A 17,504-nucleotide genomic window follows, 5' to 3' on the forward strand; every position below is an offset into this window, starting at 1 on the left:
ATTCTTATTACCTTTAATTTTTTTACACATTTTGGGATCAATTTAGACACACACACACACACACACACACACAAAGACATCTGAGATTTCAGTAAAATTTATTGAATCTATAGTTTAATTTGAGGAAATAAACATCTTAACAATATTAAATCTCCCAATCTTTGAACATGGGATGTCTTTTTATATCATTTTATGTTATTTATGTAGATATTTTAAAAATGTCTTCCAATAATATTCTGCAGTTTTCAGTATAGAGATGTGGTGCAGCTTTCTCAGATTTATTCTTAGGTATTTTCATCTTTTTAATTTTATTTTAAATGGAATTTTTCTTAATTTTATTTTGGATTGTTCATCTTTAGTATATAAAAGTGCAACTATTTTTTGTGTATCAAAATTGTATTCTGTAGCCTTGCTGCACTCATTCATTAGCTGTAGCAATTTTTTTTTTTTAAGCAGATTCCTAAGGGTTTTCTGTATATAAGATTATGTCACCTGTATGTAGAGGTAGTTGTTCATCTTTTTTTTCCCATCTGAATGCGTTTATTTCTTTTCCATGCCCAGTCAGCCTGGCTAGAAACTCCTGCACAATGTGAAATAGAAGAGGTAGGACAGATGTCTTTGTCTTGTTTCTCACCTTAGAAGGGATGTTTTCATCTTTTGCCACTCAAACTGTGACATTTTTGTGCATGCCCTTTACTGGAAAATGGAATTTTCCTTCAATTCCCATTGAGAATTTTTATCATTAAAAAGTGTTGAAACTTCCAAATGCTTTTTTCTTTACCCATTGAAATGATTATGTAGTGTTTATCCTTTATTACATGGTATATTAATTGATTTTTATATATTAAACTAATTTTGTTCCTGAGATAAGGGCCACTTGGTCATAGTTATAATCCTTTTTATATGTTGATCACTTTGATTTACTTGTTTGTGAAAGGTGTGTGTGTGTGTGTGTGTGTGTGTGTGTGCGCATGCGTGCATGTATATTTAAGGGGTATTGCCTGAACTTTCTTTTTTCTCCCTAGTGGTATCTTTTTTTTCTGATTTGTGTGTAAGAGTATACTGGCCTCATAGAATGAGTTATGAAGAGTTCCCACTACTTAGAATTTTTGGAAGCATTTGTAAAGAATTGTTATCAATTCTTTTTTAAACATTTAGTAAAATTTACAGTACAGCCATCTGATTGTGGGCTGTATGAAAATGTTTCCTTTATGGAACTTATTACTAATGCAATCCCTCTACTTGTTATACATCTATTCATATTTTCTAGTTTTTCCATTGTGAGTTTTGATTTTCGGTGCTCTTTTAGAAGTTTGTTCTTCTCATCTAGGTTATCCAATTTGTTGCATGCAATTGTTAGTTAGACTCCCTTATAATTGTTTTATTTCTATAAGGTCAGTCTTTCATTCCTGGAAATTAATTTGAGTCTTCCGTCTTTTTCTTGGTCATTGTGGCTACAGTTTTATCAATTTTGTTGATCCTTTAAAAAAAAAAGTCTTGCTTTTATTGATATTTTCTCTTGTTTTTCTATTCTCTATTTTATTTTATTAATTACCTTCTTCTGTTTGCTTTGGATTTAGTTCTTTTTTCTTTTTTCTTTTTTTTTTCTAACATATTAAGGTTATTGGCTATATTGTTAATTCAAGATTTCTTTTGGTGCTATAATTTTCACTCTAAATACTCTTTTAGTCATATACCATTAGTTTTTTTCTTTTATTTTTCTTTATTTCTTTTGTTGTTGTCATTCATTTGTTTTCATTCATTTCAATGTATTTTTAATTTTCCAAACTCTTTTCCCTTCTGCTTTCCTATTTGACTGACCAGCTAGTAATTTAGGAACATGTTGTTTAGTGTCCATAGATTTGTGAATTTCCTTCTCTTCTTGATTTGTAATTTCATTTCACTGTTTTAGGATATATATTTTGTATTAACTTAATAATTTTAAATGGATTTAGGCTGGTCTATACAGGATAATATTTTATCTGGACTTGAGAAGAATGTGTATTCTTTTGTTTTGTTTTGTTTTTAAGATTTTATTTATTAAGAAAATGAGAGTGAGGAAGCAAGAGAAAGAGCGTGAGCACAAGCAGGATAAAAGGTAGAGGGAGAACCAGGCTCTCCACTAAGTAGGGAGCCTGATGTGGGCTAAGTCCTGGGACTCTAGGATCATGACTGAGCTTAAGGCAGATGCTTAGCCAACTGAGCCAGCTAGGCACACCAAGAATATATATTCTCTCATTTTAGGTGGAATATTCCACAGGTGTCTGTCAGGACTATTTGGATGATAGCGTGGTTCAAATCCTCTATTTCTTTATCTCTAAGTCGTTGTTAGATCCAGTTTAAAATTGAATTATTAGTTTCCAATTCTTAGGCTGAGTTGCCTGTTTTTCCCTTTAATTTTTTTTTTTTTAATTACTATCTACTGGGGCTTTCTTTTTATAGACCTCTAAGTTTTTAAATGTATGTCTTTCTGATACATTGATACAATTTTCATTATAAAATATCCTTTTTTTATCTCTTTTAACAAGTTTTGTTCTAAGTTGACTTTTTCCTATTAGTAGAAATACTTCATTTTCTTTTGATGATTATTTGCATAATGTATCTTTTTCTAGGCTTTCAACCTATTTCTGTTTTTAAGTCTTAAGTATAACTCTTGTAGACAACATATAGTTGGATCATGTTTTATGCATATTTTGAGGCATGCTTTCAATGCTCCCCCAGGCAGTTTACAACTCTGTCTTAGCCTTAGCTTTCCAGTTGTGCAGAGTGTCGAGTAACACAGATGTGACATTAAGATATTTCCTGGGTATGTGCCACGCCCTGATCATGCAGGAAATATATAGGATGTTTGCATATCCCCATTAGGTGTGTAATTCAGCCCTGGTGGTTTTTGTTTGGTTATTTGTTTGCTTTTGTCAGCCTTTTGTTATTCCTGGCCTTAGGTAGTGACAATGTTAAACAATGCCACTAACTGTTTTCTAAATGTGCCCTGAAATTTAGAACTGTTCTCTCAGATAAATCAAATAGTAACAGTTATATGGAAATAGGGCTTTTACAGGAGGCCTTCAAATCCTTCAAGTGACTGACTACTACAAGGTTGGTTTTTATAGCTATCACAATGTAATGGCGGTAGGTTTTTACAGTTACTACTGAGCTAGGAAAAGGAGACAGGACTAGCACAAGTTAAAATGTCCCATCTCGCTGTTCTTACCATAATCCAGCCTCTTTTTTCTTGAATAAACTCTTTATAGATGTTGTAAATCTTCAGGCAATTTCTAGAGTTCTGGAAGAAATTGATTTTGGCAAATTTTGCTTTTGTTCTCATTTCATTTATGGAGAAGATTTTCAGAAGTCCACACTTCCACTCTAGAAGTGTTTTTTCTACAATGTATTTCTAAATAGGCAAATAAAACATAAAAGTCATTTATTGTATGTGATTTGGGTGATAACATTACTAACTACAGACATTCCCACATATAAATCATGAAGTTAAAAAAATATCATCAGTAATATATTCTTTTAAATAAAACACTTTGAAGCAAAAGAAATATCATTTTCTGAAACAATTTAAAGCCCCACTATAATTACCTAAAATAAACTAAGGATGAAAGGATTTTTCCCTTAGCATCACCTGAATATCCTCAAAATGTTATGCTTTGCCTTTAAGAAATTTACAATTTTGAACCAAATCTTAGGCTTCCTACATTCCAATCTCAGCAAAGTTTTCCCGAAACAACTCCTTGTATTCCTATTTTAAGTAGTGTCTTTAAACACAGTCATTGGCAGACCCAGGTTGGGGTTCTTCCCCAACCCTCCAAAATATCCCAGAACAAAGAATAGGTACTATTTTGTGAGCAAATACTTTGTGCTTGGCAGAGTTCTAAATTCTTCCCATATATAATTAACACAGCAACCTTGGGATAATTACTCAGAGATGTTAAATAACTTGGCAGAAATTTTAGAACTACTGAGGATTAAAACAAAGATTTAAAGCTGTACCTCTATGATTCAAAGCTAGTGCTATTAATCTCTATGCTATTATGCATGCATATGCTCTCAAGAGATCATACCTGGTGAATAACATTATCATCACATTCATTTTTCATAGCAAAATTATCATCCTATTCTGAAGTGAAAGAAACAACACAAATGGGTGAAAACCTTATAAGGGACAAAGTCCCAGAGTGTGACTTAAACTCATGTGGGTAAGTAACTGAGGTAGATCATGCTCTAAAGTCCTCATTAACAGTCATTCACACTAGAAATATATGTAAGGGGGAAATTTTAAGTTGGAAGGATACTGGTGTATTTTATATATAAGCAACTAGTCAGGGCATTACTTTCTCAGCTACACATTGTATGCAATGCAATTGGTAGTCCTTTTCCTTATAGAGAAGTAGGCTTGGAAAATGCCAGCAGCATGTGAATTAAATTCTCACCTGATTATATTATATCCACAGGAATCCCACAATAAATGTCAAGGGAAAATCTAAGTTTATCAACAAATGCTTGAGGTGAAGATTTTCTTCACAGCATTGTGTCTCCTGTGCAGCCAAACCACAGGGGAGCAATTAAAACTATACCTGAAAAGGAGTAGCACGTTTTTCACATGGTGTTAGGGGTTGAAGTTTCCCACATGCCGTGTTCCAAGGGAATACAACCTGTCTGAATCAGAGAAGTCTTTAGGACATGTTCTCTACACAGTCCTTCTTGCATTTTGCATTATTTGAATCCCATTTGCTCATCTAGGACAACTTCCCCCCAAAGCTTCTGAATCATAAACGTGCTACGTGACTTTCTAAAATATACTCCAGTGTAATTCACACACCTATGGGCAAATTGGGTATTAAATCAATGTCAGGCTTTATGGTTTTCAAGAGGTTTTATTCTGCAGTAGAACTATTTAGCTTGAAGATATTTTTGAAGAGTAACTTTGAAACTCTTGACAACCAAAGGAGGTCAATGAGAGAAGTATTACAGATTGCACTTGTATGTACATATACTGTGTATGTCTGTGTGTACAGAAAAGAAAGGAAATTAATAGAATTTTTATGAATAATAGCTACCTTCTTTTAATTGTCTATTACATTATAGGCACTCTTACATTACAGTGTATATAATATTTTTAATTTAAAAAAAAGAATGTATGACAACTAAGGTATAAACTCCATGAATATAGATTTTTTAAAGATTTTATTTATTTATTTGGCAGACAGGGATCACAAGTAGGCAGAGAGGCAGGCAGAAAGAGAAAGGGGGATGCAGGCTCCCTGCCAAGCATAAAGCTTGATGCAAGGCTCCATCCCAAGACCCTAAAACCATGACCTGAGCCAAAGACAGAGAGAGGCTTAACCCACTGAGCCACCCAGGCACCCCATCCATGAATATATGATCTTGTATCTCTCATATGTGCTTGTATTTCTAGCACAATACCTCAAGAATAATACTCAATCAACATTTTTAATGAAAATATAATTAATAAATATTTTTAAATTTATCTTTACAATATCCATAAGGCAAATATTCCCAATTTAAAGATAGTTAATGGAGCCTTTTTTGTTGTTAAGAATATTAATGTTAACTGATTATACTGGTGACAGAGGAATATCTGTCATGAAATAAGCTCTCTAATCCAATAGTGAGCATCCAATCTATTTTGCAAAAGTTAATAAGATTGTGCATCTGATTTTTCCTTTTAGACCATGTCTGTGTTTAACCTTAAATTGATCATATCTTTCAAAGCTGGTAGATTGTTTCTGAAACTTACCCCAGACTCCTCAGAACAATCAGATGATACCTTTGGGATCCTGGATAATACCCAGGCCAAATTAGGTAACCTATCAAAGGAATAGCTTCAATATATTTTTTATACCCTTAGCATTGTGAACACTCTGACCCACATGAGATATCCTAAGTGTTTGTATTAGAAGGCCACCTGTATATGTCTTTATATAACATTTCCTAAACATTTGATTCTGAGTGCTATTTCTTTTCTATCAGTGCCATTTAGCATGTATTTTTAATCTACAGTTTTCATCAATTAACCAAATGTATTCTTTTCTTTAACTTTGTTTTAAACCTATTCATGTCTTGGTTCCTATAACTGTTCATTTTATGTGCCAATTTGCTTAGGCCACAGTACCAAGATATTGATCAAACAATCTAGATATTTCTGTTAAGGTATTTTTAGATGATATTAACATTTGAATCAGAAGACACTGAATAATGAGTACTTGAGCTTCCTTGTGGATGGGGCTCATTAAATCAGCTGAAGGCCTTAATAAAAAATGGCAGACCTTATTAGAAGAAATTTTCTAGCAGATGACCTTTGGACTGGAACTGCAACTCTTTCCTGGGTCTCCAGCCTATCCTGCCAATATTAGACTTACCAGTCTCTACAATCCTTAAAATAAATCTCTCACACACATCCTGTTGGTTCTCTTTCTCTGGAGAATGCTAACTAATACACTTCCTTAACTGGAATTTTGTCCGTTTTAGAGAAAAGTCCTCAGTTTCATATTTTTGTGTGTTTCTTCAAGAACTTTCCTTTTTTGCCTCTTTCTTCCTTGAGTATTTATAAAGCATATACTCTGGAATCTCAAATAAAGTGTATCAGAACAGAACTATGCATATATGGTTACTTATTTATTTTTTGAGTGAACATTGTTTTTATAGTCACTCCATTAATGTACCTAACAATTGCTTTTATTACTGAATTGCTAGTTACAAGCCTGAAACTTACATTTTGAAGGCGTCTAACTTAGGACCAAGTAGTAACTTTAGTAATAGGAGAATAGGATTCAACAGATAGGACCAAACTTTGTGTTCTCTCCTATCAATTTAAGTGATATTATTATGCCATTATTAAGTATACATAACTGATTCAAAATAATTTCCATATAAATTGGAATAATTTCAGTCCTGATTGCTATCTTGGTTGTGAAAGAATTTCTATTATAACAAGTGCTGTCAGTGTTCTTAACTCTTTCAATGGTAAGATGAAGTTAGATAGGGTTGGTATAACAGAATATAAAGAAAAGAAATGAATGCAAAATCTAGCTCTTATAATTCTCTCAAAGAAAGCATCTTCCAATCATAAATTCAAACATAAAAATTTACAAGGCCTGATGAATTAGAAACAAATTGCATTGTCATTGAGGTAACAGGCACTTTAAATTATACCTCAGTGTCTGAAAAATATGTTAGATACACAAACATAAAGTAAAAAGAAAATTCTTTGTTGTCAAACAAAGTATAAGTACTAAATACCAATTACTGTTGGAAGAGTTACTCCATAAAGCTTTTACATGACAATTAGATATCTCAGAAATCTTAATGACTATAGTCCAAAAGCAAGAAATCTTTAAACAACTATATACCATCATTAGGTCCTCTATTTAATTATATGATGAAAAAGAAACTCATCTTGTCAAGAATAACACACTTTAAAGTTAAAGAAAATGTTACTTTCTCAACTGAACTTAAGATATACAAATATATTCATTTATCAACCCTCAAATGTCAAATCCTCCACGGGCATAGGTAGGGCTTTGTGCTCAGTGGCATGTTAAAAAATATTTAATAATTGCATCTTACAACAAAAAAAGTCCTAATTTGTAATGTCTCCATTTCCTTGGGGAAATGCTCCTTCAGAGGCAAATTTAAGCTATCAGTATGAGAAAATGGAATTCGGAATTGGAAAGATATGGCCACAGTTAGTTATCAAGAACCACTATGAGCTGGAAACAGGACTTCATTGCTTGTGCCCACTGGCCCTTTTTACCATGTCTTTAAATTATGTGATTAGTAGGGCTATACTAAGCTGCTTTGCTCAATAATTCAAACATACCTTTTTGGCAGTTCAATTTCCTTCTTTCTTTTAGGCTTCACTCTGTAAATTATATGATTTAGCATATGCTAACATTCCTAATTCTATCAGTCTATGTCTCTTTAGAAGATTAAAGCATTAAATATGATAAGAGCAACACCATAGCAATATAATTGCATAATACTTTATAATTTATAAAAATATACACATAAATTATATCACTTAGGTTTCATAATTTCCCTTTAAGTTAAGTATTATTACTCTCATAAACAAAGTCAGTCTTATAAAGAGAAAAGACTTGTACTTGATCACAGGATGAGGAAGGACATGATCTCATGAAATCCAAAGAGATAAAATATGAAAATAGAAGTAGCCAAGAGCAATGTTGATAGGAATATCTAAGTTTCCAAATTTAATATAATCCTAGACTAGTAAAAGATTATACATTCCCTACTAAATACAACAAAATATGATACTGGCAATGTCTGGAAGATTTTTCCCAACAAGTATGTTCACCTGTAGCATTTTAAACATTAAGAAAGAAAGGAAGTGACTAAATACCAGGCTTTATACTTGTGTCCTTACATGAAATTGTTTAATTTCCCAACACTATGTGAAACATTTTCTCCATTTGATAGATAGGGAGACAAAAGTTAGAGGGAGTAAGTAGCCTGCTCCAAGAAAAGCCTAGCAATTATTAATATAGGAATGGTAAGTTCATTTATATAACTTCATATTCCATGCATTTCTTTTTATCATGCTTTATTAGCTCTTTCACTTAGAATTGGAAACATTTTACTACCACGTTATAAGTCAGTAAGAGGCATTCTTTCATCTCAGGGAAAAATCACTCTTGGCTCAAATAGTTGCAGTCAGTATGTAGGAAGCACCAAGGAATCAATAGGAATTAACTGATTTTTTTTTTTTTTTACTGTAAGTTACACAGTCAAGTCCAAAACACCATCCTTTATGCTGATTTTTCTGCACATGCTTTTTTTTTTCTTCCATGCTCGTAACTCAAAGCAAATTGCTGAAGCATCAACAAAGAAAAGACTTAAATGCTGTATTATTAACTTATTTGATAGAGAAATTTACTTTGTCCTATTTCAGTTAATTTAAATGCCATAATATTTATAAAATAAATCAAGGTAAATCACACAATTTTGTGTAGTATTGTTAAAAACTCACTATAAGATATATAGACTAGAACACTTATGTTGTAATAAAGGTGGTATCAAAAAAGACAGCCACACTATCAACAAAGCAGACAAATACAAATTGAGAATCTCTGTGTTAATTCAGATGCTGAGCAAGCCAAAGGATGGTGGACCAAACACCATCTCACAAGGGCTAGGCACACCTGGCTAGTTCATCACTTGTCCTGTCATTTCTCAGCTCACAATAGGAGTTGATATTCAAATACCTAATATCTTAGAATACTTTAAAGTCGGTGAATTAAATCTTCCTTATGATTTTTTCTTACCAATATTGCTGTTTTCACTAGAATTTCTGGAATTGTTTACCTGTAATAGGTTGAAATGTGTGTATTCATTTTACAAAACAATCAAAATCTGAGTGAAAAAAGTCATGCATTCTGTCAGTTACAGTTTCCTGATAATAATGTTAGAATGATGGAAATTTTTTCAGTAATACTGTGAACCTCAATAATAATAATTATGAAAAGCTCTCAAATTTATTACTGATCTTAGACATAACTTAAATGGGTAACATAAACTCAGTATAAACATACAAATCAAAACGATTATAATAAATGGTATAAAAATTTTGGTCTTGAAATAAGAGTCTTAGGATATAGAATCACTGGATTCTGCAAATTCCATTTGACTAATGAATTGCAAGCCATAGCTTCTTATAATTATCTAAGTATTTAGTTTTATATTTCAAATGCTACTCACAGCTAGTGGAAAAGCTCATATTTTTACTTCTTACCTTTTTTAATGCTTGCAAATGTGATCAATGTGCATTGAAGAAAATTTAGACAATTTAAGGATAAAGAAGTCAAAATAATCAATGATTCTACCACCAGAGAATCTTGTGTTAGATCTTGGTTCCTGTATTTGAGGTTTTGTATCTCTCAAAGTATACATCCATTATAAGGTAATTGAAAACCAGAACATGGTGTTTGACCTGCTTTTTCCCCTCAATAATATTTTACCAAAAATATATTCCTCAATTATAATTATCAAAAATTCTATAGTAACTCATCTTGTAGGTATACACAATAATCTATTTAACCAACCTACTATTTATTCTTGGATATCTCAGTTACTTATAAAGTTTTGTAAGCATGAATATATGGCAGTTAAATTCCTATATATCTTTGTGCACTTCTGAAATTATTTATTTTGCATAACATCTTAAAATTTCTAAGGAAATAAATGGACATTTAAAAACAAATTTTGACATATATTATTAAACTGTCTCCTTAAAGGGTGTACCAAACTAAATTTAGGCAGTAAGATTAAATAAGGAAAATATTCAATGTGAACTGTGTTTATCTGACATTAGTCCTGTTCATGTGTTTCCCACAAAACAAGTCTTTGGGCTTTTCTATTTGCCTTATGCAAAACCCAAAAACCATCCAAGTAACTGACACGGAAATCCTGAAAGAAACGAAACTGCTGGAAAGATTATTGAACTCCTCCTTCAAAGCCCATAAGACACAGTGAGCAATGCATGACTAATGAAACCACATTTAATGAATCCCCAAGGTCCTCAGCAGCAGCCTCTGCATTCTCCCAAAATTATCCTCCTTTTTACTTCCTCAAGGAGCTGCCAATTTATTTTGAATCCTAAATACTATGAATGTTTTTCAGTCCATTCCTCCCACTCCCTTGTCTTAACTACACCTCAATTTTAAAGGAAAGAAAAGCCCTTAACAACCTTTACCCTTTTGCTTTCATTTTTTTTTCTTGCATTCAGTCTCCTTTCTGAGAACTCTCCCAATGAGTAAGTACACACACAGACTCCAGGTGCAGAATCCCTCTGTATTGACAATGGGCTCATAAGCAAGCCCGACTTCCTTCACCTATGTATAATAATACCTTCCTAACCAGGTTTTTATAAAGACTATTTAAAATAACATAAATGAAAACTGTTTATAAAACAGTTTGACAGTTCTTTTCCCAGTTCTTGCAGGCTTCCTAGCTCCTTTGTAAATACTTAAAGACAAATATAAAATAATTTATTTTTCTAGATTCACAGACAACAAACTAGGAAGAATTAGACATTTTTAGAATTCTCTATGGTTTCGTTAAATATACCAAACATCACCCTTTGTTTTTAAGCCATTTTAAGTAGCCATTTTTGATAGATTGAAACATCTTGATAATTTTCTGTTGACAGTTTAAAAACAATGACTGTTTACTTTTATTTTAGCCATTGTATGCATACAATCAATACTTTCTTAATGTAACTTTTATGTTTATTTTTCTGGAGAAAGAATAATTTCCAGGGATGCTTGGGTGGCTCCGTTGGTTAAGTGACTGCTTTTAGCTTAGGTCATGATTCCAGGGTCCTGGGATGGAGCCCTGAACTGAGTTCCTTGCTCTGCATGGAGCTTGCTTCGCCCTCTGCCTCTGCCTGAAGCCCCCCTGCTTGTGGTCTCTCTTTCTCTAACAAATGCATAAACAAGACTTAAAACAAAGAAGAAGAAGAATTTCTGAATTCCAAATCTCTCATGGCTGCATGTAATGACCTTTAGGTTTATCTTTTCCCTCATCACTTAACAAAAGTATCAACAACAAGAAAAAGATTTAGAATTAAATGATAATCAATATTAGACCATCATATAACATATGAACAAAATTTAAAGATGGGTACCTACTGCATTTTCACGCCAGTCACTTGTCTGTCATATTTTAGATTGAAAATTTTAAGCTATCAACGAAGAGATGTTTAGCTTCATATAAAATTTAGAATACATTTCAAAACCCTTTTTCCTAAAGCTCAGAATTTAGGAAATATATTTATTTTAGTTGAAAATATTTACATGTCTCATTTCAATGCTATCTTTAAAAAGCACACTTTAGGGGCACCTGGGTAGCTCGGTGGGTTAAAGCCTCTGCCTTAGGCTCAGGTCATGATCTCAGGGTCCTGGAATCAAGCCCTGTATCTGGCTCTCTTCTCAGCGGGGAGCCTGCTTTCTCCTCTCTCTCTGCCTGTTTCTCTGCCTACTTGTGATCTCTGTCTGGCAAATAAATAAATAAAATCTTAAAAAAAAATCACACTTTATTAAAAAAAAATATTGACTAAGTCATTTCATTAATAGATTGGTTAAATGCAGCTTTGTGCTTTTTATGTTTGTTTTTCTTAGTATACCTAATATTCCTAATATCCTTGATCTCATTAAAACATTTTAGAAATATTCCAACTGATGTTCATCTAGATTCCTTAGGTTAACTCCTCCCTTTCTGTTATGTTGGAAAAATAAAAAAAATAATAAAAATTTTTAAAAAAAGAAAGAAAAAGAAGAACAAGAAAGATACAGAACCCGGACAATGGCTAATGAGACTATGAAATCATCAGTTGACGACTACTCAACCAATTTACTGAGTTAGGGTTCAGATAAGTCCTTTTTATGACTTGCCTAATTTTCTTACAGCAAAAAAGAGAAAGGAAGTAAGTGGAAACATTGAAACAATATGTCTTTAGATAGATCAATTTGAAAAACCATCCTTTTTAATTACCCTTCATTAAAATAGGAATATGGGAAAAATAATTACGGACACATATTAGGAAATTCTTTTTCATTTATGTAAATATATAAATGCAGCCAGACCACAAATACAATGCTGAAACCAAATATATTGGAATAGATAATCAGATTTCACTGGTAACAGATGCTTGACTAATTCAAGATATCAACAACGATGTGAAAACAGTAGGCTATAAAGTCACCCCATGATGTGTCAAAGCTTGGAATTTGTAAAAGATGCAGCTCACTGAATTGCTAGCTTAATTGTGTGAACTGCTGTTGCTATTAAAACTTGATTTTTAAAACTTTATTTGATTTCTCTATTGCATCACCACCCACAGCTTAAAGTATATTAATTATAGCTATAGCCTAAAACATTATAAACTGAAAATCTAACAATTCTACTAATAAAATATGAAATTTAAAGGACATCTGTAAATTATAGAAAAGAATTATTACAACATTTGGGGGTGGGGACAGTCATGGGGTAGTGGTGGTTCTTGTTTCTTTTTTTCCAGATCCATTCTTTTTGTTTTTATGATTCAAACTGCCAAAGATGGTTACATAAATATGTTAATCTAGGTAATCTAATTGTCTCAGGCTAAACTGATCTCAATTAAATTACTTAGCAGGAGTGTACCACATGGAGTGTCCTGCCAGTAGGCTTAGAAAGATAGATTATCAACATAAAGGACTTAATGTAATGGGAGGTCAAAGAGGATGGAGTAAGAACTGCAAAAAAAGAGAATTTACAATATCCAGTATTCTTCACTAAGTGCCTGAGTGCTAGCACAGGGATTAATTCTAAAAACTCAAGAATTAAACCCCAGAAAATGGTATTAATGCAAAAGTCTTTTTCTTGATGCCAATGAACTCTCTCTTTGCTCATCAAATCCTGTCCTCTTCTGCTTCCTATTATACTATGTTAATACCCGTTAGCCAGGGGTTTCTCCACCCACTGGATGGCAAGGTGTGCCCCTTGCACTTCAGAGAGTGATCCTCCAACTGTGCAGCATATCTCAGTTTATGACAACACTCAGCAACTAGCCAGCACCTGGACTCACTCTTTTTACCCAGAGGTGACACATATCAAAAATGTTTCCATGTGGTTCAGATGGTGGAGTAGTAGGGAACCATAATTTCATCTAGGTAGTTCAGCTAGATAGTTACCAAATCATTCTGAACACCTGCAAAATCAACCAGAGATCTGAGGAAAGAATTCCTGCAATTCTACAAATAGACAAGCAAACAGTTTTTGCAAGGTAGGAGGTGTGGAGATGTGAATCCAAACTGATATATCAGAAGATAAACTATGGAGGAGAAAGCTTCCATACACCAGGTACCAGAAAATGTTATAAGCAGCAGAGCACAAAATCAGAACTTTTAAAAGTCTGCTTGAAAGGTGCTCATGAAGTGGAGTAGAATTTCAGGTGGAAGGAGCAGCATGGTCTCAGGAGCCCTGGGGTTACAAAAAAGAACACAGGTGTCTGAGTGCAGCAGAGTTTGCAAACATTGGAGCAGGGAAACCCAGTGAAAACAGTGAGTCCAGGCACTGGTTTCTGCTGAGTGTTGCCATAATCTGTCATCTGCTGCAGTTGGAGGACTGCTCTATGAGGAGGGGCTCAGCAAGAGGGAGAAGCCTGGTGAGAACCCCAACCCTCCCCAGGAAGGTGTTCTGTGGGTGTGCACCACAGAAGTCCTATGTTTAGGGACTCAAAACAGGGTCACATGCTAGAGATAAAAACACTCAGTCATAGGCTGACTAAACACAAAATTCAGATGGAAACAAAGGAAACAGAGTGATTAACTGGTTTTCTGTGAGGGTCCACTAAAGAGTGACAGACACAAATTTTTAGCCCCAGAGATTGAGATACTACCATGTTCATTCTCTGAATCTGTGGTGAAAGCCTTCAGGGAACAAAAGCCACATAGAGCAATTCAGAGCTTCTTATACTGAGCCCAGCTCCCTGGAAAGGGTGGTGCAATTCCACCCTGGCAAAATACCAGAGAATCAGTGCAATGGCCCCTCCCACAGAAGACCAACAAGAACTTCCAGCTAATTCTAAGTTTACCAATCATAGAGAGGTGCAAAATTCTAGCTCTTAGGGAAAATAATATATAGCATTCATGGATTTTTCTTATGATTATTTTTTAAGTTCTATTTTATTCCCTTTATGTCTGTTTACTTACTTTATCAATTCTTTTCTTGTCTTTTTTTAAATTTTCATTTTTATACTTATGCTTCATAAATATATATTTATATTTCTATATGTGTATGTATATACATATGTATAATATATAAATATGGGCCTCTTTTTATTCTACTCAATTTCATTTTTTGAGTGTAAATATATATGTATATATTTTGTTTTGCTTTGGTTTGGTTTGCTTTGCTTTGTTTTGTTTTTGGTTTCTTGTTTTGTTTTTTTTTTTTTCCAAATTTGGAATCTAGTTTCTTTTATTAATTTATTTTTTACAGTATTTTTAGATATCTTTTATGTTTTTTTTAATTCATTTTTTTTATTTTCAGCATAACAGTATCATTATTTTTTCACCACACCCAGTGCTCCATGCAATCTGTGCCCTCTATAATACCCACCACCTGGTACCCCGACCTCCCACCCCCCTGCCACTTCAAAACCCTCAGATTGTTTTTCAGAGTCCATAGTCTCTCATGGGTCACCTCCCCTTCCAATTTCCCCCAACTCTAACTTCTCTCTAACTCCCCATGTCCTCCATGCTATTTGTTATGCTCCACAAATAAGTGAAACATATGATAATTGACTCTCTCTGCTTGACTTATTTCACTCAGCATAATCTCTTCCAGTCCCGACCATGTTGCTACAAAAGTTGGGTATTCATCCTTTCTGATGGAAGCATAATACTCCATAGTGTATATGGACCACATCTTCCTTATCCATTCATCCGTTGAAGGGCATCTTGGTTCTTTCCACAGTTTGGCGACCGTGGCCATTGCTGCTCTAAACATTGGGGTACAGATGGCCCTTCTTTTCGTGACATCTGTATCTTTGGGGTAAATACCCAGGAGTGCAATGGCAGGGTCATAGGGAAGCTTTATTTTTAATTTCTTGAGGAATCTCCACACTGTTCTCCAAAGAGGCTGAACCAACTTGCATTCCCACCAACAGTGTAAGAGGGTTCCCCTTTCTCCACATCCCCTCCAACACATGTTGTTTCCTATCTTGCTAATTTTGGCATTCCTGGAAAACTATAAACTCCCAAAATTGAATCAGGAAGAAATTGACAACCTGAATAGACCAATATCTAGTAATGAGATTGAAGTGGTGGTCAAAAACCTCCCAAAAAACAAGAGCCCAGGACCTGATTGATTCCTCGGAGAATTCTACCAAACTTTCAAAGAAGAAATAACACCTATTCTCCTGAAGCTGTTTCAAAAAATTGAAGCAGAAGGAAAACTTCCTGACTCTTTCTATGAAGCCAACATTACCCTGATCCCCAAACCTGGCAAAGACCCTACCAAAAGGAGAATGTCAGACCAATATCACTGATGAATATGGATGCTAAGATTCTCAACAAGATCCTAGCAAACAGGATCCAACAGCACATTAAAAAGATTATCCACCATGACCAGGTGGGATTCATCCCTGGCTACAAGGATGGTTCAACATTCACAAATCAATCAATGTGATAGAACAAATTAATAAGAGAAGAGAGAAGAACCACATGGTCCTCTAAATTGATGCAGAAAAAGCATTTGACAAAATCCCGCATCCGTTCCTGACTAAAACGTTTCAAAGTATAAGGATAGAGGAAACATTCCTGAACGTCATCACATCTAGCTATGAAAGACCCACAGCAAATATCATCCTTAATGGGCAAAAGCTTGCGTCCTTCCCACTGTTGGTGGGAATGCAAGTTGGTTCAGCCTCTTTGGAGAACAGTGTGGAGATTCCTCAAGAAATTAAAAATAAAGCTTCCCTATGACCCTGCCATTGCACTCCTGGGTATTTACCCCAAAGATACAGATGTCACGAAAAGAAGGGCCATCTGTACCCCAATGTTTAGAGCAGCAATGGCCACGGTCGCCAAACTGTGGAAAGAACCAAGATGCCCTTCAACGGATGAATGGATAAGGAAGATGTGGTCCATATACACTATGGAGTATTATGCTTCCATCAGAAAGGATGAATACCCAACTTTTGTAGCAACATGGTCGGGACTGGAAGAGATTATGCTGAGTGAAATAAGTCAAGCAGAGAGAGTCAATTATCATATGTTTCACTTATTTGTGGAGCATAACAAATAGCATGGAGGACATGGGGAGTTAGAGAGAAGTTAGAGTTGGGGGAAATTGGAAGGGGAGGTGACCCATGAGAGACTATGGACTCTGAAAAACAATCTGAGGGTTTTGAAGTGGCAGGGGGGTGGGAGGTCGGGGTACCAGGTGGTGGGTATTATAGAGGGCACAGATTGCATGGAGCACTGGGTGTGGTGAAAAAATAATGATACTGTTATGCTGAAAATAAATAAATGAAAAAAAAAAGAGATAATAAGGACACTGTGTCATAATTAAAAGGTCTATCCAATAAGAAGATCTAAAAATTGTTATATTTATGCCCCTAACATGGGGGCAGTCAATTATATAAACCAATTAATAACAAAATTAAAGAAACATATTGATAATAACACAATAATAGTAGAAGACTTTAAAATACCACTGATTGAATTGAATATACCATCTAAGCAGATAAAAAAGGAAACCAAAGGCTTTGAATGACATAGTGCACCAAATGGACTTCACAGATAGATATGGAGTATTCCATCTTAAAGCAACAGAATACACAATCTTCTCAAGTGTACATGGGACATTGTCCAGAATACATTACATAATGGATCACAAATCAGGTCTCAACCTGTACAAAAACATTGGGATTATTCCCTGCATATTTTCAGACCATAATGCTTTAAAATTTGAAC

Source organism: Mustela nivalis (assembly GCF_964662115.1).
Source record: "Mustela nivalis genome assembly, chromosome: 9".
NCBI lineage: Eukaryota > Metazoa > Chordata > Mammalia > Carnivora > Mustelidae > Mustela > Mustela nivalis.